The sequence below is a fragment of the Peromyscus leucopus genome, chromosome 12 (assembly GCF_004664715.2).
Source record: "Peromyscus leucopus breed LL Stock chromosome 12, UCI_PerLeu_2.1, whole genome shotgun sequence".
In the NCBI taxonomy this organism is placed as follows: domain Eukaryota; kingdom Metazoa; phylum Chordata; class Mammalia; order Rodentia; family Cricetidae; genus Peromyscus; species Peromyscus leucopus.
Window position 1 is genome coordinate 26,025,703 of NC_051073.1, and position 23,477 is coordinate 26,049,179.

The window sequence follows — 23,477 nt, forward strand, 5'->3', positions numbered from 1 at the left end:
TCCTGATATTAATAGGCAGGGTGATTATTGTGCCTGTCTAAAATCAACATTTTAAAAGGCGTTGAGAGAATGTTTTGGAATAGAAATTTTCCTAAAGGAAAATGAGCACATGGTAAATTTTTGACAAAATTGTTTATTGTTGCAGAAAAGCACACAATATCATGAAACTCATTCGTGTTAGCTGTATACATTGCTGACATTGATTACACTTATGTGGTTGTATAGCCATCAGCAAATTCTTTCAATTATCCCAAACTGAGAGGCTATATCACCAGGTAAAAATCCTCTAGCATCCTCACCCATTTACTGTCATTGTTTTATTGCTGTTCATGAATTCTTTTACTCTAAATATTTCAGTATATAGAATCATACAACACCTGTCTGATATATTTCACTTAGCATAGTATTTCTATATTATAACAAGTATCAGAATTTCACTCCATTTCAAGACTGAACAAAATTCTCTGGCATTTTATACACTATATTTTATTTATATGGGCATCATCAGTAGACATTGGATTGGTTCTGCTTTTGGATTGTTATGAAGAATGTGTCAAGGTGTTTTGATAACTTTCTATTATTCCAGACCCCTAAAACACTAAGGCAGGAGCGTCTCAATTGCAGTGACCAATTGTGCACCAGAGGTAGGCCAAATTTTCTCTAAGAAAAAAATGAAGGTTGGAGCATAGATCCAGTAATACAGAATATGTTCCAGGCCCTGGTTTTGACAAAACAAAAATAAAAATGGTAAATATTTAAGAGTCATGTTTAAAATTTTTAAAGCAATATTCTTTATTTTAATTTATATTTTAATATGTTTTAATGACTACTAATGTCAATTGAAATTTAGTTTTTAAAAAGAATGAGTGAATTTAGCTCTTCATATAACTGCATCTTTTGTGAACTTGACATCACTGGTAGAGTCTTATTGCATACCTTCTCTTGAAAGATTATATAGGTTATACAGTAATTTTGGTGAATATAAATGACTCATCAATAATAAACATTTAAGGGAAACAGATAGGCAAAGAACAGATCTATACCCCTCCCTCCTTCCTTGCAAATTCAATCCTCACTCTCACCACCAACTCTGTAGCACACAACCATCTATGGCCTCCTGCTCTCTGCCTCCATTTCCTAGGGATCCAAGCCCAACTTCTCCAACTTCCTATTATCCCAGCCCTAACACCAGCTGGAATTCCCTGGGAACTCACCAGTCAAGATATCCAAAGAAGCAAGTAGGCTGTTGAAGCATGCAGGCAAGCTTTAGATCTTCACTTTCTCTCTTCTCCTCCAAATCCAGTTCTCCAGTTGAATCCCCAGCTCTGTAGCAGACTATCTGTGTGGCTACTCCTCAGTCTTTTTTCCCATTCCCACAGGACTTAGCAGATTCTGGTAGAATATCCAGCTTTCCTCCATCCTGTGAATCCCCTCAACTGACAGTCCAACCCCACCCATCTCAGTTTCTGTCAGCAACATATATTCAGAAACACTTTTTACACAAACCAGTGACCAGACATAGCAGGATTCTCCATAAAAATTTCTTTCCAGGAAACACAGCTAATGTACCCTCCTGGGAACCAAAGATGGCAACAAAAACAAATCAACAAAACACCAAACCAATAAAGACAAGACTTGGTATCAGCATATAGAATTACAATCTTCCCAAAGAAAGATGCATAGAAGCCAGCATGAAAACCCAATCAACAACCAGCAGGACAATATATCTCCACTGAACCCTAGCAAACCTACCACACTAGGCCCTGAGAATTTAAACATAGTTGAAGTACAAGGCAGAGACCTTAAAACAGCTTTTATGAATATCAGAGGTCCTTAAGAGGTAATGACCAAATGGCTTAAGAAATCTATGTAAATACAAATAAAAGTGGAAGAATGTGAATAAAACCATTCTGGAAGTCAAAACTGAATCAATAAAGAAAACCCAATCTGTGGAAAATCTGGAAATGATAACATTAAGAACTTCAACAGGAATCTAAAAGTCAAGTCTTACCAAAAAAATACAAGTGAGGAAAGAGTCATTGAAGTTGGATTAGAAGAAATGGATACCTCTGTCAAAGAATTTGTTAAATCTAAAATAGTCTGAAATTATGAAACTATGAAAAGGCCAAATCTATGAATAATAGGAATAAAGGAAGGAGAAAAACCACCAAGTAAAAGGCACAGAAAATACTTTCAAAAAAATCATAGAAGAAAATTCCCTTAACCTAAAGAAGTGGGTAACTATTAAGGTATAATAAGGATACAGAAGACCAAAGAGGCTGAACCAGAAAAGAAATTTCCCTGAGCACATAACAGTCAAAACACCAAATGTGCAGGACAAAGAAATAATATTAAAAGCTAAAGGGAAAATTACCAAGTAACATATAAAAGCAATCCAATTAGAATAACACCTGACTTCTCAATTGATACTCTTAAAATAGGAAAGGCCTAAACAAATGTTCTACCAACTCTAAGAGATGACAGATACCAACCCACGCTACTATAAGAAGAAAAACTTTCAATCACAGTAGATGGAAAGAACAACACATTCCATGATAAACCTAAGTTTAAGTAACATCTATCTACAAATCCAGCTCTACAGGAAGCAATAGAAGAAAACTCTATAAAGAGGTTAACTACATCCAAGAAAACACAGGAGAAAAGTAGTACCAGACCATCAAAACAAAAGAAGGGAAACTCATACACTCCACCACCATCACCACTGCTACCACCACCACCACAACAACAAAATAATAGGAATCAACCAACACTGATCATTGATATCTATTAAAATCAATGGTCTCAATTCCCCAGTAAAAAGACATAGACAATTGAAGAAGATATCAGAAAATGGAAAGATGCTTATGTTCATGGATAGGTAGGATTAACATAGTAAAAATGGCAATCTTCCCAAAAGCAATCTACAGATTCAATGCAATCCCCATCAAAATCCCAATACAATTCTTCACAGACCTGGAAAGAACAACTTCATATGGAAAAACAAAAAACTCAGAATAGCTAAAACAATTCTGTACAATAATGGAACTTCAGGAGGTATCACCATCCCTGACTTCAAGCTCCACTAGCTCTATTGAAGTATAAAATAAAATAGTAATACAGTAATAAAAACAGCTTGGAATTGGCATTTAATAAACAGACATGTGGATCAATGGAATCCAAAGACCCCGACATAAATCCACACACCTATGAACACCTGATTTTTTTTTTTTTTACAAAGAAGTCAAAATTATACAATGGAAAAAAGAATCTTCAACAAATAGTACTGGTATAACTGGATATCAGCATGTAGAAGAATTCAAACAGACCCATATCTATCACCCTGAACAAAACTAAGATCCAAGTGGATCAAAGACCTCAACATAAATCCAGTTACACTGAACCTGATAGAAGAGAAAGAGAGAGAGAGAGAGAGAGAGAGAGAGAGAGAGAGAGAGAGAGAGAGAGAGAGAGACATAGCTTTGAATGCATTGGCACAGACTACTTTCTGAATATAACACCAGTGGCACAGACACTGAGATCTACAGTTAATAAATGGGAACTTCTGAAACTGAAAAGCTTCTGTAAGGCAAAGAACATTGTCAATGAGACAAAACAAAAGCCTACAGCATGGGAAAATATCTTCACCAACCCCACATCTGACACAGGGCTGATCTCCAAAATATATAAAAAACTCAAGAAACTAGACCTCAAAATACCTAATAATCCAATTAAAAATGGGCTACAGATATAAACAGAGACTTCTCAACAGAAGAATCTGAAACGGCTGAAATATACTTTACTGTTCAACATCCTTAGTCATCAAGGAAATGCAAATCAAAATGACTCTGAAATACTATCTTATACCTGTTAGAATGGCTAAGATCAAAAACACTGATGACAGCTTATGTTGGAGTGGATGTGGAGCAAGGGGAACACTCCTTCACTGCTAGTTGGAGTGCAAACTTGTACAACCACTTTGGAAATCAATATGTCAGTTTCTCAGAAAAATGGGAATCAATCCTACCTCAAGACCCAGCTATACCAATCTTGGGCATATACCCAAAGGATGATCTATTATACCACAAGAACACTTGCTCAGCTTTGTTCAGAGCAAGCATTATTTGTAATAGCCAAAACCTGGAAAAAAAAAAAAAAAAAACAACAAGATGCCTCTTAACCAAAGAATGGACAAGGATGTGGTACATTTACACAACAGAGTATTACTCAGTGGTTTAAAAAAAAATGACCTCATGCAATTTGCAGGCAAATGGATGGAACTAGAAAAAAAAAAATCATTCTGAGTGAGGTAACCCAGACCCAGAAAGAGAAACGTGGTATGTACTCATTCATAAGTGGATATCAGGAGTAAAGTACAGGATAACCAATCTATAAATCACAACTCCAGAGAGGTTAGATAACCAAGAGAACCAAAGAGGGATGCGTGGAATTCCCTGGGAAGGGGAAACAGAAGATATCTCCTGGGTAAATTGGGGGTCAGTGTTGTGGGGATGGAAGAATTGGCTGGTAGAGCAAGGAGGGTTGAGGGTAGGGCAGAGAGAGAGAGAGAGTAAAGAAAGAGACATTTTGATGTGGGTGTCATTTTGGGTTAGGAGAGAAACCTGGTGCCAGGGAAACTCCACAGGAATCCACAAGGATAACCCCACCCAAGACTCCTAGCAATAGTGGAGAGGGTGCCTGAACTGGCCATCTACTATAATCAGGTTGGTGACTACCTTAATTGTCATCAGAGAGCCTTTAACTAGTAACTGATAGAAGAAGATACAGAGATCCTCAGCCAAGTGCTGTGCTGAGCTCTGGGAGTTCTCCTGAAGAAAGGGAGGAGGGATTGCATGAGCCAGGAGGATCAAAGTCAGGAGTAGGGAACTTACAGAGACAGCTGACCTGAGCTCATGGGAGCTCATGGACTCTGGACCAACAGTTAGGGAGCCTGCATGAACTGACCTAGGCCCTCTGTATGTGTGTGACAGAGATCGAGGAGGGGTGGAGTGCAGTCCAATGTGGTTCTCTGGAGAACTCTGCCCTGATCTGCAGCACCAGTATCCACGACCACGAGGTAGCCAAGAGAGAGTGAGCACTTACTCATTCCAGGCCCTAAAGGGTCCTTGTCTTGGCCACAACCGGGGGGGGGAGGGGGGGGGGAGGGCAGGTATCTAGCAGTTACCTGCCACCTACTAGGGGCGGTGCTTCAGGGTAGAGACAACCACCCCTACATCATAGTTTGGTTTGTTTGTAAGGCTCCTAGCAGCGAGATCAGGACCTGTCCCTGGTACCAAGTCGGCTTTGGGGAACCTTCTTCCTATACTGCAATACCTTGCCCAGCCTTGATGCAGTAGGAGGAGCTTTGGTCCTACCTTAATTTGATGTGTTATGCTTTGTTCAAGCCCATGGGAGTCCTGCCCCTATCTGAGTGGAGATGGAGGAGGAGTGCATGGGGAGGGTGGTATATAGGAGTCGAGTTGGAGAAAGGAACTGGAGGAGAGGAGGAAGGGGAAACTGTGGTGGGTATGTAAAATAAATGGAAATAATATTAATTAAATGAAAAAAAGAAGACATAGACTAACAAACTATACATGAAAACAGGATCCATTCTTCTGCTGCCTCCCAGAAATGTATCTCAACATAAAGGATAGACATTATTATCTCACAGTAGAGTTGGAAAAAGATACTACAAGCAAATAGATCTAAGAAGCAAACCAGTCTAGCCATTTCAATACTTGACAAAATAAACTTTAAACCAAAGCTAATCAGAAGAGACAGGGAATGGCATAAGATAGTCATGAAAGGAAAAATTCCCCTAACAATACATTGCAATTCTTAACACCTATGCACCAAACAAACAAGAGTACCCAAAGATCATAAAAGAAACACTCTTACAGTTTAAATCACATAGTGATCCATAAATGTTGATAGTGAGAGATTTCCAAATGCACTAATCTTATCAATAAATAAAGTCATCCAGATAAAACCTAAACAGAGAAATTCTGGAACCAACTGATGGACCCAAAAGGTATTTTTAAAACATTTCAACCAAACACCAAAGAATATAACATTTTCTCAGCACATCAAGGAACTTTCTCCAAAACTGGAAACATATTCGGACACAAAGAAAATCTCAACAGATACAAATAAATTGAAATAACAACCTTCATTCTATCTGCAAGTCTCAACAGATAAAAAAAAATTATAATAACCACCTTCATTCCATCTGGCCATCATGGATTAAACTTGGACATCCGCAACAGAAACAAAAGAAAGCTTAAACTTATGGAAACTGAAGAACTTACTACTGAATGAGAAATGAGCCAAGAAGTTAAAAAAAATTATAAGACTTTCTATAGTTGAATGAAAATGACTTTTTAACATGTGGAAACTTAGGAACACGAAGAAAGTGGTTTTAAGAGGTCAGTTCCAATCACTAAATGACTACTATATGATGTAATTGGAGATACTAGTAACGTAACAGCAGAGCAGAAAGCTCCAAACCAAAAAAGAAGAAATCATACCCAAAAGGATGAGATGGAAATAAATAATTAAACTTGTGGCATAAACTGAATAAATAGAAACAAAACATGATACAAAGGATCAAGGAAACAAATATGAAGTTCTTTTAGAAAATATCAGTAAGACTGACACATCCAAAGCCAGGTTAACTAATAGACAGATTGAGAAGATCCAAATTAACAAAATTAGAGATAAAAAGGAAAGCATAACAACAGACATTGAGAAAATCCATGCAATCATAAGAATATATTAAAAAAAAAAAACCATTCTCCACCATTTGGGAAAATCTAAAACAATGGATAACTTTTTTATGCAATACATACCACTTACCAAATTTAAATCAAGATTTGATAAGCTATTTAAGTAGACCTATATCCCCCAGTGAAATAGAAGCAGCAGTTAAAATCTACCAACAAAACAAGTTCAGGGACAGATGTTTTAGCACATAATTTTACCAGACTTTCAAAGAATTCGCATCAATACTCCTCAAATTATTCTACAAAATAGAAATATAAGGAATATTACCCAATTTGTTTGAAGAGGAACAGTTACACTGATTTGGAAACAACATAAAGACAACACAGAAAGAGAACTACAGACCAACTTCACTTATGAACATAGATGAAAGATTTCTTGATAAAATACTTGTAAACCAAATCCAAAAACTCATCACATCCACTATGATCATGATTCTTCATCCCAGAAATACAGGAGTGATTCAACACATATAAATTAACAAATGTAATATACCAAATAAGCAAACTGAAAGACACAAACCACATGATCATCTCCTTAGATTCAGAGAAGTCTTTGCCAAAATCCAATACCCCTTCATGAAAAATGTCAGATACCAGGTACATAACTCAACATAATAAAGGCAGTTTACAGCAAGTCCATAGTCAACATCACCTTAAATGGACAAAGCTTTAAAGTAATTCCACTAAAATCAAGAACAAGACACAATTGCTCACTCTCTCCATACCTACTCAGTATAGTACTTGAGTCCTAGTTAGAAGAACAAAACAACTGAAGAGATCAAGGAGATACAAAAAACAGGAAGACTTTAAGGTATCTGTATTTACAGATGATATAATAATATATATGTGTCTTTAAAAGTACAACAAAATCTCCTACAGCTGATGAACACTTTCAGCAAAGTATCAGGATATAAAATTAATTTTTAAAATGTCAGTAGCCTTCTCATATACAAATTACTGGCAGAGAAATCAGGAAAACAACACATTTCACAATAGTCTCAAATAATGCAAAATATCTTGAGGTAACTCTAACCAAGCAAGTAAAAGACTTATATGATAAAAAGCTTTAAGACAATGAAGAAAAAATTGAAGAATGTATCAGAAGATGGAAAGAACTCCTATGTTCATGGATCAAATAGGATTAACATAGTAAAAACAGCCATTTCAAAAGCAATCTACAAATTCTAATTACAATACAATAACATTAAAATATAACTTTTAGCTTCCACAGGGAAGCTTGCATACATACAATAGGCACTTCCTAAAACATGTACATATACAAAGTCAATCTAAAAGAAACTGCCAAATAATGGGGGAGACAGAGCCCCAAATGTACTTGTCTTGTCATCAAATGGATGCTACCAGTACCAGGAGAGGATTAACATATATGTGAGATGTTGGCCGGATTGTTCCCATGGGTATCCCCAATCAAGCCAGGCTGCTTACAAAAACTTTAGATTGCTTTCCACACATGGATTACAAGGTCCTAAGACACCACTACACAACTCACTGAACATAGAGAGGTTGGGCTGGAGCTTACAGAGAGCCTTCACCCTTTCTTGCTAGTTAGTGTCTTTGGTTTGGTAATGTACTATGCACACTAGCAAAGGAGAAATGAAGACAACAACCCAGCCACAAACCTTTTGATCTACAATGGTGTCCTGCCTGCAAAACATGCTAGTACAATGGTGGCTCAAATTTGTAGGAGTATCCAACCAATATCTGATTTGATTTAAGTCCCACTCCATAAGATGGAAACCATACCTGACACTGCTTCATTGAACAAGATCCAAATACTAAATTGCCTGGTCCCTAAGGTAAAACCAAAGACTCCTGGTCTAAAAAGAATAATAATAACAAAAACAATAAAATGAATCCCAATGATATTCTGCTGCACTTTTAGGTAAGTGCCACACTCAGCCATCATCAGAGAAGCTTCCTCCTGCAGCAGATGGTAAAAAATACTGAGACCCACAGCCAGATAATATGCACAGACTGAGAGACCTTGGAACAATCAGTTTTAAATTCCTTACATCATATCCCTACCCCCAGGGCTCGGGGAACCATGTGAAAAATGAGGTGGGAGAGTTTAAGAGTAAGAAGGGATGGAGGACCCTAAGGAAACAAGACTCTCTGAATCAACAGGCCTGATGCCCATATCAACTCACAGCCACCGAGACAACATTCACTGAGCCTGCAAGGGTCTGCACCTGATGGTGTCCTAAAGCTGAAAGGAGAAGTGGAACCATGTCCCCATCCCTAATCCAGAAACTATATCCAAGTCATAGCCACTTGAAAATGAAAATCTAGTCTTCTCCTTTGGAATATCTGGGGAAAGAAACCACTCTTGAGAGTAGGCTACAGGCACAGGAGTAGGTGCCCAATAGAAAATGAAGTTTTCTGAGGTCTACAACATTGTTGGAGATTCCTTGTCAGGGGTTTGTTGTTGTTGTTGTATTTTTTGTTGTATGTATTTTTACCCTATTTTTAATTTTTATTTTATTCCATTTGCACATATTTTTATTTATTTATTTTATTCTTTTTTTTATCCTACATGTCCTGTGTGTATATATTATGGGTTACACTTTAGTGTTTTTATGGAACTCATGAGTGTGATTGTGTGGGTTTCTGTGTCCATATCTGTTTCTTGTGTATTTTCTGGGACTTTTTCTTCTGGTTGTTTATTTTGTTCTATTCCAATGTGTAGTTTTCTTTTCACCTTATTATGTTTCATTTAATTTGATTTGATTATTAACCCTTAGAAACAATTTTTTTTTCTGATGAGAAAGGAGGTAGATAGGATGATGTGAGAGGGTGAGTAGGAACTTAAAAGAGTAGAAGGAGGGGAAACCATAATCACAATATATTATATGAGGAAATAATCTATTTCAATCAAGAGGAGAATAAAGAAATAAACTTTCATGTTTATCTTGGTCTTTGTGGTACTTGTGACCAGTGGTTATCCTCTTGATTGGACTGAGGTTACATTTTACATGCTAAAGCTTAAAAAGTTATAAACTGGGCCTGGAGAGATGGCTCAGAGGTTAAGAGCACTGACTGTTCTTCCAGAGGTCCTGAGTTCAATTCCCAGCAACCACATGGTGGCTCACAGCCATCTGTGATGAGATCTGGTGCCCTCATCTGGCCTGTAGTCATATATGTTGTATACAAAATAAATAAATAAATCTTTAAAAAAAAAGAAGAAAAAAAGTTATAAACTGATTCTTACATAATCATGAACACATTCTAAATGATTGTCATCTGTCTATTTAAAACAATGAATTGAAACAATTAATGATTCCTATAAACCCGTTCATTAATTCATTCATTTTAAAATTTCTGATCACTTTATTTATACTAATAATTATTGACATAATAGTCTATGATGATGAATTCATTTTATATCTGATGTATCCAGGACAGTAGCCACTATCCAAATATGCTTATTCACTATTTAGAAAATAACTATTTAAGTTGAAATTCTAATTAAAAACAACACGTATACATATATATATGTGTGTGTGTGTATATATACACACATATATACAAATATATGTGTGTGTGTTGATAATAATTATAGAACGAAAGGTCATGGAATAGAAAAGGAACAGGGACCAGAGAAGATGAGAGGGGTAGAAATGATGTAAATACATTTCTTGCATATAAAATTCTTAAAAATTAAAATAAATAAACATCTAAAAATTAAAAAGGACAGAAGTAATGTTATAAATTAGGGCTTGAAATGTCACCAAAGACATGTTTTAATAATTCTTCTTCAAAGCAAAAGCATTCAGAGGTGGAGCTGTGGATTGGATCATGAAGGCTCTCATATAACCAATATTGTATCCCACGAAGTCTTCAGAGTTGAAAGGACTATGCAGAGTTAACTATGAGAGTTAACGGAACCTGAGGGAAAGAGGGCCTAATTGGAGAAAGCAGCTCACAGTGGGCATGATGTGGGTATATTTTCCCAGCTCTCTGTCTACTGATTTGTTTCTTTCCTGGGTAAAATGGAGTAGCATTTGCTGTGGCACAGTCTATCTCCATAATGTATGTCACACCTACAGCCTGAAAAAGTAGACTCAGCTATGAAACTTTGAAACAAAATAGTTTTTTTTTTCTACTTCAGACTGATTTTTTTAAGCACTTTGTCACAGCAATATAAAGCTGAAGACCAATGGAGAGGGAGTGGATCTGGGAGAGACGGAGTTGGGAAGTGGGGTTTAAAGATTAGAGGGAGGAGAAACTATGGTCATGACGTATTGTATGAGAGAAGAGTGTATTTAAAAAAAAGGAAAAAAAAAAAAAGAAAGAAAGTTGAGGGCCAAAATGGCTATGCCATTTCAATTCTAGACACACCTAAGATAATATTAGGTACTTGCATAATGAAATGTGTAGTAACATTGTTACATCAAATTTCATACTGGGAAATTCAAATGTCCATTAACAAGAATGAGAAGCACAAATTATAATACATGTGTTATTTTCAATACTATAGAGTAATGAAAATGTATGAAGTAGATCTAGCTAAGAAAACTTGAGCAAACCATGAGAACAATATTCATATAATAATTAAAGCTTATCTAAATATTTTAGTTAGTCCCACAGCACTAATTGTGATTCAAAGTTCTTCTTGGTACATATAGATATCCTAACAGAAAATCATGAGGTTTGCAGGCAAATGGATGGATCTAGAAAAAATCATTCTGAGTGAGGTAACCCAGACTCAGAAAGACAAACATGGTATGTACTCACTCATAGGAGGATACTAGATGTAAAATAAAGATGACTAGACTGCTACTCACAACTCCAAGGAGGCTACCTAGAAAACAGGACCCCAAGAAAGACACAGGGATCGCCCAATGACAGAGAAATGGATGAGATCTACATGAACAACCTGGACATGAGTGGGGGTAATGAAGGGCAAGGGTCGAGGGAAAGAGAGCTTAGGGGAGCGGGGGATCCCAGCTGGATCAAGAACAGAGAGGGAGAACAAGGAATAAAAGACCATGATAAATGAAGACCACATGAGAATAGGAAGAAGCAAAGTGCTAGAGAGGCCCACAGAAATCCACAAAGATACCTCCACAATAGACTACTGGCAATGGTCGAGAGACAGCCCGAATGACCTACTTTGGTGATTGGATGGCCAAACACCCTAACTGTTGTGCTAGAAACCCCATCCAGTGACTGAGGGAACCAGATGCAGAGACCATGGCCAGGCCCCAGAAGGAGCTCCAGGAGTCTAATTGGCGAGAAAGAGGAGGGTTTGTATGTGTGAGAATTGTTGAGCACAAGGTTGGATAAAGCACAGGGACAAATAGCCAAACGAATGGAAACACATGAACTATAAACCAATAGTTGAGGAGCCCCAACTGAATCAGGCCCTCTGGATAAGTGAGACAGTTGAGTAGCTTGATCTGTTTGGGAGGCATCCAAGCAGTGGGGCTGGGTCCTGTACTCAGTTCATGAGTTGGCTGTTTGAAACCTGGGGCTTATACAGGGACACTTGGCTCAGCCTGGGAGGAGGGGACTGGACCTGCCTGTACTGAATCTACCAGGTTGATCTCAATCGTCACGGGAGTCTTTGCCCTGGAGGAGATGGGAATGGGGGGTGGGCTGGGAGGAAGTTGGGAAGGGGGGCAGGAGGGGGGAGAACAAGGGAATCGGTGGCTGATATGTAAAATTAAATTAAATAATAAAATTTAAAAAAATCAAGTAGGGGAATACAGAGATGGTTCTGTGGTCAAGAGGACCCAATTCGTGTTCCCAGAACTCAGAAAGGGAAGCTCATAGCCTCTAACTCCAGCTCTAGAGGACCCTATGTCTCTGACCTTCAGAGGCATCTACACTGATGTACACATATCTACACACAGACATACATTCTTACACATGATTAAAAATAATAACAATATAAATATTCTAAAAATGCAAATATCTTCAGAAAAGTTATAGCTTGAGCTTCTTGTTAGAAGATGCAGTCCTTGGAGTAGGTGGGAATGGGGGGTGGATTGGGGGGTAGGAGAAGGGAGGACAGGGAAATCCGTGGCTGATATGTAAAATTAAATTAATTATAAAATTTAAAAAAGAAAAAGGAAAAGAAAATAAAACTGCTTTAAAAGAAAAAAAAAAGGAGATGCAATCCAGAAGAGTGGACAGGAAGCTTGATTTTATATTTACTATCTTAACGTTTAGTGAGGGTAATAAGTACAGACATGTTTTACCTCTGCTTTTGTAATCAAGAGGTCATGATTATAAAAGTTCCATAAGCTTAAACCTCCAAGTACACTGAGCAACAACATCTGATGATCTCCATAGGGACTCAGATAATCTCCATAGTGAGCTAGAGAATCTCTGCCATTCATACATGTGCTTCTCTGGTGAAAGACTCTAGCCATGGCAAAAAGGACTTGGCGGATCCAGGTCATATTTATCACATAGCTTTTTGTAGCAGGAATCTTAAAAGTTCTTATTAATTAAATCAAACCTAAGGCCAGTTATTGTGGTGAATGCTAGAAGATTAGAGAAGCAGAACAAGCCACAGCAACCTCACCTTGCCAATTCCTCAGCTGATCCTGTTTCCTCATCCAGAATGAATCTCAGCTGAACTGCTGCTCAAAAGCATGAAAGCTTAACCAGCCAAATGCTTCTAGTTTCTGGTCTTCATGCCTTATATACTTTTCTGCTATCTGCCATCACTCCCTGGGATTAAAGGCTCGCTTTCTGAGATTAAAGGCGTGTGTGTCACCATGCCTGACTCTTTCCAATGCGGCCTTGAACTCACAGAGATCCAGAGGGATTTCTGCTTCTGGAATGCTAGGATTAAAGGCATGAATGCCACCATTTTGTAGCCTCTGTATCTAGTGGCTGTTCTGTTCTCTGACCCCAGATAAGTTTATTAGGATGCACAATATTTTGGGGGAACACAATACCACCACAGCTTTTTGTTTGTTTTTGTGTTGTATAGTTTAGTTTTTGAAGCACAGTACTCCAGAACGACAGTGTTCCTGTTCTCTATACGATGGAAGAGCCTGTGCTACAGCCCTACCCTGAATGCATATTGATCTGGCTGAGCTGAAGGGCAATTGTTGTGACAAACAGTTCCTGGTTACATTAGGGATGCTCACTAAAATGTGTATTTCAAAAGCCTGTCTTATATGTTCTAGAGAATGTAGTGCATGATTTGTTTGCTCATGGTTTGGTGTTTGACTTAAGCCTTGTCTGCTTAAACAGAGAATCACATACAGGGTGGCTTATGAAGAATAATCATTTTACTGCTACAGTCTAGAGGATGAGATAGATGGTGTAAATAAATATCTAAAGTGGGCTTTATAGGGAGCTCTATTCTCACATATGTGAAAAGGAACACACAAGAGCTCACTAATACTCCTGTTGTTATACTATGTGTATATATGAGGCCCTTTGAACTAATCCCTTCTCCAAATCTTCACCATTTGTTACACCACTATATAGTTCAGGATATCTTCTATGCATGCATGTAAGTATTATTTTTTGAGGCAGGGACTGACTCTGTAGATTAGGTTGGCTCAGAGATTACTCTGTGACTCGGGTGAACTGACAGCAATCATCCTGGATCAATAGCCTAGCAGCTAGGATCATAAATGTAAGAACCCAGCAGCTTTGTGATATTTCATGATGGTCCTTTTTCATAGGACCATCAGCAGCTTTGGATGTCAACATTTAAACTTTGAGCAACATTTGAACACTTAGCACAATGTCATGGTGGCAATTAATAAATAAATGTCATGCAGTTTTAGAACGATTTTTGGAACAACTCTGAAAGGGAGGCATGTTTAGATCCATTTGTTTCACATAAAGACCTTCACAGGATAAGCCCTAATTTTGTTGTGATCACAAAATCAGCAAGAAAATGAGAACCACTTGATGGAAATGTTCAGACATAATCAAAAGCAGGGAAAACAAAATATCCCACATATTTTAGAAGATGCCAACCAGTTAAGTCTGAAGGAAGAGAATGATTTGAGGTTCAGATGGTGACATCTGGAGGAGTTTACACTGCATTATTTGTGGAGTAGAAGGGTGGCTTTTATAAACTCATGAATGTGACTGCATGTTACAACAATGTTGGTGACATAATGCTGACCATTGAAGAGGAAGCAGGAAATGGATTAGGCCTATGAAAAAGGACCATCATGAAATATCACAAAAGCATGATGAACCACACCAAAGGACAAAGCAAATGTGGATTAGTCTGGGTATATGAGACATTATTTAGAGACTAGAAATTCAAGTAGGAAAGAGAATTGAGCAAGAAGAAGCCTGTGTGTTGTTTTAAGATTTTAAAGTTTAAATGGTTTCCTTTAAGTCAGTTACTTTAAAATACTTGAGGTACTTTTCAGTAGATAGTTTAGAATACAGGTGTGGCAAAAGCACGAATTAGAAATAAAAATTTCTTTTTGTTATTGAAACCCCATAAATATTTTGTGATATCTAGGTTACTATGGGCAACAAGAAAACAATAAACTCTAAATACAGAACTATGATAAACAAACAGAAAACCATAGCTGATCAAAAATCTATGCAAAACAACGTAGAATTAACTACATGCTACTTTGGAGCAGATGCTAAAAAAGTGTTTCCTTACTTATGTGAGCCCAAGATAGTGAAAAGTTAGTTGTGATAGCTAACTTTCATTGTCTGCATGAATACATTTAGAGTCATCTTGGGGATTTGTTGAGAACAATCAGTAGGTATGTTCCCGACAAGATTTTCAGTGAAGATTTATTGAGGGGAAAATATCTACCATGAAAATGGGTGGCACCACCCACGGGATAAGGACATTGACAAAATTGCCAGCAGTGGCATTCTGCTTTGCACTCCTTGACCCATCCTGAGGTACCAGCTTTCCTTCCACATGTCTTCCCAAACATAATGGATTGAATATTTTGAAATCACAGGTTAAAACAAAATCTGACCTTCCTTGAGTTCTTTCTGCCAGCTATCTGGTCCCAATTCTGAGAAAAGCTGTAGAACCCATAGTAACTGATTTCGAAAGTCGAAAGTCGGAGGTCATAACATATGTGAGTTAGCGCATTCGGAGAAACCTGACGGCTGTAGAAGAACATAAACATGTCCAGACATATGGGCCAGGCTTTATAAGTGAAGCAAGGAATCCTCCATATTAGCAGAGCCAGGGATGTAGTGATGTGAACAATTTCTGAAATGATACACTTACCTGGTAGGCTCCAACCTTTAGACTCATGAGACAGGGTTAACAGTAAGGTGGGATTTACAGGAAAATAACTAACTATCTATGAGATCTTGGCAATGTCACTCCTTAAAAAAGTTTGGTTTGGGAGAAATGCAAATAATGTTATCTAGGGTACTCTGAATTGTCCATCATTAGAAGAAAGAAATAAAGAATTGTCAAATTCTTTATGGACATATGGGGGAAAATAAGGTAGAATTAGCTGAAATGGTTGACACATTTAAAAGCAGCATGGCCTCTTGGAAGGTTAGAACTAATCAATGATCCTAGCACCCCAGAAGCTTAGGTGGGAGGGTTGTGAGAATGAAGGAACAGCCTGGGCTATGAAGAAATTTGAAGGCCAGCATGGGCTACATTGTGAGTCTCTGTCTTAAAAACAAACAAACAAACAAAAGCAATATTTATAGTTATCCTTTAATAGTCACATGCAATTATTTCCAGGAACCCTATGGATTAAAAACTCATTAATGTTCACATCTATTAAGTAGCATGTGTGTGTGTGTGTGTGTGTGTGTGTGTGTGTGTGTGTGTGTGTATACAAGCTGCATGGGCAGCATGCAGAGATTCAGAAGGCAAACTACACTTTGTCTTTTGTCATTAGGGAAAAACTGTTTTCACTCTTAGATAAATAAGCTACTGTTCTAGGACCTCAGTTCCTCATAGAATTAAGAGATTTGTCTGACTCATAAAGCGTTAATGTACTTAGATATATTTGTGAAAGGGTCAACAATAGCAATGCTCATTTTAGCAGTGGGTTTGGGAGATGAATGATTATATAACAAGGTTACAATTTTACCTCCTACATAGTATCATGTTTTGCTTCCAAATTTATATATTTCAGGGAAGGAAGTGAGAGAAGTCAGTTGGGTTTTCTAGGCAAAAGATGCTTCCTTTGCCAGGATGTGGTGGAACTTCATCTCAAATTCCATTTCAAATGGTGCAATGCACCTGCTCGTTTATCATGCTGCCAAGGCCTGGCTTTGTAGCCTTGCTTTTTTGGCCCCTGCCCCTCCAGGCTTTGCAGTGCCTTGAGTTGCTGAGCCTCCTAAGGAAAGTAACATATTAAATCCTGCTTAAATAAAAATAACCCTAATATATCAAGTATAGATAGGTGGCGAAGATGAGGCTGCAGAGCTAAGCACACAGCACCAGCTTCCAGGAACTGCACACGGCTCAGGAGTGCATAGCCACCTTTGAATCTCCCTCCCACTGATGCTGTGGCATATCTGAGTTGATTTGGTTATGCTGGAAAATAAAAGACAATCATACAGGAGAAAATGCTTGCCTTTGGGGAGACATTAGGATATTTATTCTGTATTTTGTGCAGTTTGGGGTAAGGAAAAGTCAGCTTTAAAGCTATGTGACTCCCCGGGCAGCTGTTGTATGGCTCTCCTCCTCCCATGATTAGCACAGTGCTACATCACTGGATGCAACTAACCTTCAGTGGATATAGTCCCGGAGATGGTAATACGGGTTCAAGGACAGGGGAAGGGAATGGAAACCATAGGGAGGAAGTGGGGAACACGCAGCAAACCTGTGATTAAAAGCTGTTTGCTCTAGCAAGCATCCACCAGGGATCTGCAGCTGTGGCACTGTGCTTCAATTTGGTAGATTGGACAAAGCTAAACGGAAAGATGCAGGAAGCAGGAGGATGTGCAGAGAGATGCTAACAGAAGTCCCAAGCCCATGGCAATGACATGATATGCATGCCTTCATTTGTCATACATGTCTCATCTTTAGTCACTTATTCCTACTGAATAAGCTCTTTCTAACTTAAGATTGTTCTGGCTAGTTACACCTGGGTTTCCCTCCCCCTCTGGGTGGGGTTAGAGGAGCACCCTCCAACCTGTTTTTCTATGTGAATAAATCAGCATGTTCCAGGATTTGTCCTTTGCTTTCTGAGCCTCAAGATAGAAAGCAAACAGGTCTTGATGTAAAACCCAGTCTCCCACATTGATGTCCTGGGCGCATCCAAGTTGAAAATGCAGTTACGGAGTGCTAGTTGATCTCCGTATAGGCAGTGGTTTCTCCAAACATTGCCTCTAATATTATAGCCTAATTCTCAAATAGCCAAAACAAAGGGGGCACAGAAATGAGGGTAAATACTGTGACAGTGCAGTCCTCAATGTGTTCAAAGGAATGTATTTCTACTAGGTGTCCCTTCTACAGACTGTCTTGCAGAGTACTTCAGGCTTCCCTCCAGATTCTTAGTCTTCAGTGAAAGGGGTTGGCGATCGGTTACCTAAATAGTCTCTGGCACTGATTTACCCCAGCCCCCGCCACCACACCACACCACTCTTCGCAGGTCTTTGTAAAGCTCACAGCCTCATAAAGACTTTTTTCTCCCTTACACTAGGCAGATACCCAGAGGAATTTACAGGGTCTGGTACTCCCAGCAAGGGCGTGAAAGGATGGGAGGTGCTGAGGTCAGGGTTAAATGACAGTGCGAAATGAAACCTCTTGCCCTGACTTCTCCTGCCTTCCTCAACAGGAGTCTCTAGTGAGCTCTCCTATCTGGAAGCCGGCCTCTTTGGTTTCTAGAGAGGGCAGGCGCAGCGTTCCAAAGCCCCTTATTTGAAACTATCCACTTGAAAGAAAAGCCTGACCAATGGCCTGAATTGTTTCCTTTCTCCTCCTACAATCTCACCACTGTTTTCCTTCTCTACCTTTGGATCATTCCCCATTTTGAAGCGCAGGTCTTCTACTGCTTGGGTGTTATCAAGGAATCTTCGCATACCAGTAGATTTCTCCGTCCCTAGAATGCATAAGAGGCCATAGCATTCTGTCTTTCCAAACGTACTCTGCTGCCTGCAGCAGTGACCTGCTACAACGGTAATCAGAGACCTTTATGCCCAGGTGCGAGCTCCTAATAATTTTTATAGTGCGAGGCTGCTGAACCAAGGCAGCCTCCAGCGCCCTAGAGCAAAGCAGATCAGCAGTCCAGGCTGCGGCAGTGGGATTTCCAGGAGAGCTTTCCCGCATCCCGCATTAGCTAGCTGCTCATCAGCCTCTCCCTATTGTGTCCGCAGATCTGTGGGGCTGGCTAGCCCACTGTCGCACCACGCCAAGCTCCTTTCTCAGGTGGGGAGGATCGGAGAGAGGAAGCAAGAGGGGATTGAGAAAAGGAGCGGAAGGGCCCTCAAAAGGACACAGCGCTTCATCAATAATGCAGAGGCTCCTGGACCTCCCTGTAATATGTTTTGTGGCTGAACGCCACCAACTGGAGCGCTTCCTAGTACTTCCCGTGGGTGAGGTTTTTGTGTGTGAAAGATGGGATGCACCCCATTCATTCATCTATCAGCTCTGCTTCTTCTCCCCTCCTTTGCCTCTCAGATTACGCCCCCCAACCCCCGGTCTGGTTTGCTTTTGATCCCCCATCTCCTCTGCATCACCACTATCGCTTCCAAGAAAAAGGAGCAGGTTGGAATGAAAGGTTTCAAAAAACTCTATTACCTATGTATCTCTAAGAGTTCAACACAATTCACCCAGCAATGCTCAATTTCCAAGACCTCGCTCTCATCCATTCTCGGAGAATGCTTTCAAAGTTTGGAAGCTCCTCGGAGCGCGGTTTTGGCGTCTTTCCACATAGTGCAAACCCTTGCGCTCAGAGACCCCCCCAGACCACTCAGCAAACTCGTCCAGTCCGAACCCAGCAGGACACTGAAAATCGGAACTTCCCACGAGGCATCCCCCCTGTGTCCCCAAGAAAACCAAAGGCTGCACGGAACCTCCTCAAATAAGGATTAACCCAGACACACGACACAGGCAAAAATCCAGAAACTTCTTTGTTAAGCAAACACAGCTCACTCATAAGAGACACCTGGCCCAACTTGCAGGGCAACAAAACAAACACCACATCTCTGCGGGGAAACTTGTTGAATCCCGCCAGAGCTTAAGGCTGCAATTTCCCATTTAGCCTGAAGGTTTTTGATTGTACCCTCCCCAAATCCCTGGTGCATCCCTCACAATTTCTGGGCAAACTGCAGAGTCCTTTCCGCACCCATTCTGCGCTCCATCGACCACCACCATAAAACCAAGCGACCTCTTTCAGGATTCCAGAGCCAGAGCTACTTCCTTTGCGGTCATTGACAAGACTTACCCTTCCATAAGACTGTCTCCAGAAATCCAGCAGCAGCTCTCCGATGCAGGCGCAGCCCTCCAACTTTGCTATGCAGAGAAGAGCCTTCCGAGTTTAAACGCTGCCAAAAGCCTTCTGAGACTTCGATATGAGTGGGGAACCGGGAGAATCGAGTCGGGTTTCTTCTCAGTCTCAGCACCCTGGAAAAATATTCAATCCTTCTTCAGTAGAGAATTCTTTCATACCCGTTATCTGTATTACTATTAATGCGCAGAGCACACGGCATTGCATACAAATAGGTCCAAGTGTGCGCTTCTATTGGTGGCTGCGGAGGCCCCTGGGTCCTAGCTCCAGCTCTAAACTATACAGCAACACTCGGCACGCAGCTTTGGAGACGCCAAGGGGAAAATGGATTTAATTGATTCGTTACCTCTGGTATTGTAATGCCTGCTGCGATGTTTAACCAAGGGGGGGAAAGCCTTCACATTTAAACTCCGGTCATGTGATCTATCATTTCATATCTGCTTTTAATTGTCTGTGGGGGTGGCTTTGATAATACAAAGGATTTTCAAAGAACATTTTCTGAAGGAAAAAAATATCACACGGATATTTTGGCAAGAAAACCTCCCTCTTGCTTTCTATAGTGCACGATTCATATGAATCCAGGTCATGTTATTTGCTCAAACACTTCTGCACTTCACAGAAGTAAAATAGCACTCAATTTTATTCATGAAAATGCACGACTATTCCAATAACTTGACTTAAGTGGATTAAAATGGCAGAACCCAAAAATGTATGCACCAATTATGAAAACTGAGAGATTTCCCCAAATAGTTTAAAGGGTGGCCGCAGTGGGGGAGGGGGGGTTAAAGGCAATGGCCATCATTTCTACTTTACAAAATGAGAAATTCAGAAATTTTGGATTACTTTTGAATGCTGGCACGAAAATACACATCATCATAAAATATCAGTAAGGATACAATGTGTCAAGTATATGTTTTTTAATTGTCACATTTGCTTTCTCCATTTTCCCCTCAGCTATTATATTAGAGATATGAATGGGCACAACTGGGAGATCTACAGTGAGCCAGACCCCTGTGACTGGTCACTTGAAGCATTTTAACATTGCCAGAAAATACTTCAGTGTATCAATGCAAAAGGGAACTTTTAAATCTTACTTTGTGTATATTAGCTCTACTTAAAAAAATCTTCTAGTTTTGAAATTATAATACAATTATGCAATTTCCCCATTCCCTTTTCTCCCTTGAAACCTTTCCATATACCCCTCCTCGCTCTCTTTCATATTCATGGCTTCTTTTTTTCCACTAAATTTTGTTATAAAAGTATGTATATGTATATACATACCTATCCCTAACCACATAAATACAACTTGCTCAGTCAGTATAATCTTATTTGTCTGTGTTGAAGGATGACTGTTTGATATTACATAATTAATTAAAAAATAGAATGTCAATAGCTGAATTTAAGCTTTTAAGAATACTGTTGTTTTAGGGCTTCCAGTTTTTCATACAGGCAAATTTTCACCCACTATGAAATGACCCAACTTTCCAGCGAGTCCTGCCTAAGATATTTGCTGATGTTATAGTAAGGTAGAATCAAAGGCTTTCTTTTACTTAGAGGTAAATATTAGTAGTGTATTCAAATTTGGATACAGGATTATGAGATGCATATTTTACTGCTGAATGATGTTTGCAAGTAGTGTATCTAAAGAGGCAGCTGCTACAAACCCACAAATTCATCAGTCATGTGTAAAACAAATAAATGAAAATTCAAAAAATAAAATATACAGCAGAATCCAGATCTTATTCCAAACACAGGTATAACATCTGAATTTATGGAGTGTGTGCCAGGATCTTTCTTCATTTCCATAACTCTTTCCCCGCACAGTCCTCCCTTCCCCCCACCAGTAACCCTTGACAACAGAAGTGTTATTCCAAGTCCAGGTTGCCTTTTCTGCCTTCCAGACCTGACTTACAGATTGCAGCCTGTAGGAAAGAGATTTAACTATTACAGGGCAGTGATGTGCAGCAAGACTTTTCTTCACTGCATGGTAAATTCAGTGCTCACATATCTGCATTCACAACACCAAAGGTGGATTCTTAAAAATGTCTAATGGCCAGTGACTCAGAGGGGGGAAAAATACATTCACCTTGGCAGTAAATCTTTATCAGTTTCCTTATTGGTGCTTTGTTTCTGAAACAAACACCTTTTTCTGTGAAGACTTTTACTCAGAATCATTGAGTACATTGTCTACTCAATTTATTTTTCAACTTACACTAATGTTAATATGAAAATATCTATATATCTACATGTATTTATGATAAGGAATATAAAATGAACTGGTTATCCATTAAATACAATTAATTAGAAGGAAAAGAAGGGATAACGACCATATAAAGTTGAGTGAAGATGATTAACATTCAATTGTTCTTTTTAAATAAGTATATTATTGGTCTTTCAATTGGTTTCTACATGGAAACCTCAGAAAATAATGATTTGCTTTGTAATTACAAGTTGAAGATTGGTTTTTAGTGAATCTTTCTAGAATTAAAAAAAAATATGTGTCCTATTCATGTAGATGTGAGTCACATAAAACTACTGCAGTTTACATATAATAAGTATGAAAGATGAAGAATGGACAAGTATGAGAGTTCAAAAAAATGTAAAAGAATATAAACCTTCTAGCATGTCTATTGAAGTTCTTGTACCATTTGTAACTTTCAACATAAATTATGATGCAACATACAGCAAGTAATGCAGAATCTTGAATCAAGTTTTATTCAGAATAAAAATTCTACATTTCTTTGATAAAATTCTTCTATATACCCAATTTACTTCTACATGAGACATATACTACAAATGATAATATATCATTATACATGTTATACTATGTTAACTCCTAGTAAGTACTGATTTTAAAGCCGTAATAGTTGTCACGTTTCAACATCAGTAGTGATACCCTTGACATATTCTTTATTATATCAAGTACTGTTGAACCCCTCAATTTGTCTGTGCAGTTTTCAAGGACAATACATGCTTTGTCAGAAACTGATTTCCATGATGTCCTTGGATCATAACAGTGTCTTCCTGTTGCTAATGTGAATAGCTTTTAAGAGTTGAAATTAAAACTTACCTGGACCATCTCCATTAGTATGATTAGCTCGCTTTATAAATTTAGGGAGGTTAAGATACAATACACTATTTGGTAACATTTAATAAACTCTAATGGCATTGTTATTATAAAATTAGGTATACTTTTCTAAACACTGTGTGCCTTTTTTATTATGTGTGTGTGTTCATGTGTAGAAATTCCAAAATCATGATTTTCTATAAGTGTATTTTAAATATA

At 38.7% G+C, this 23,477-nt stretch overlaps 1 protein-coding gene across 1 annotated transcript in view; it reads right to left on the minus strand.

The window, feature by feature from the left end:
* The window catches only part of Robo1 (roundabout guidance receptor 1), a 992,815-nt gene extending 972,258 nt beyond the window's left edge, over window positions 1–20,557 (minus strand). Inside the window, 1 exon segment of the mRNA XM_028874769.2 lies at window positions 20,129–20,557. The gene's annotated coding sequence lies outside the window, so the exon portion shown is untranslated.
* Between the last annotated feature and the right edge of the window lie 2,920 nt (window positions 20,558–23,477).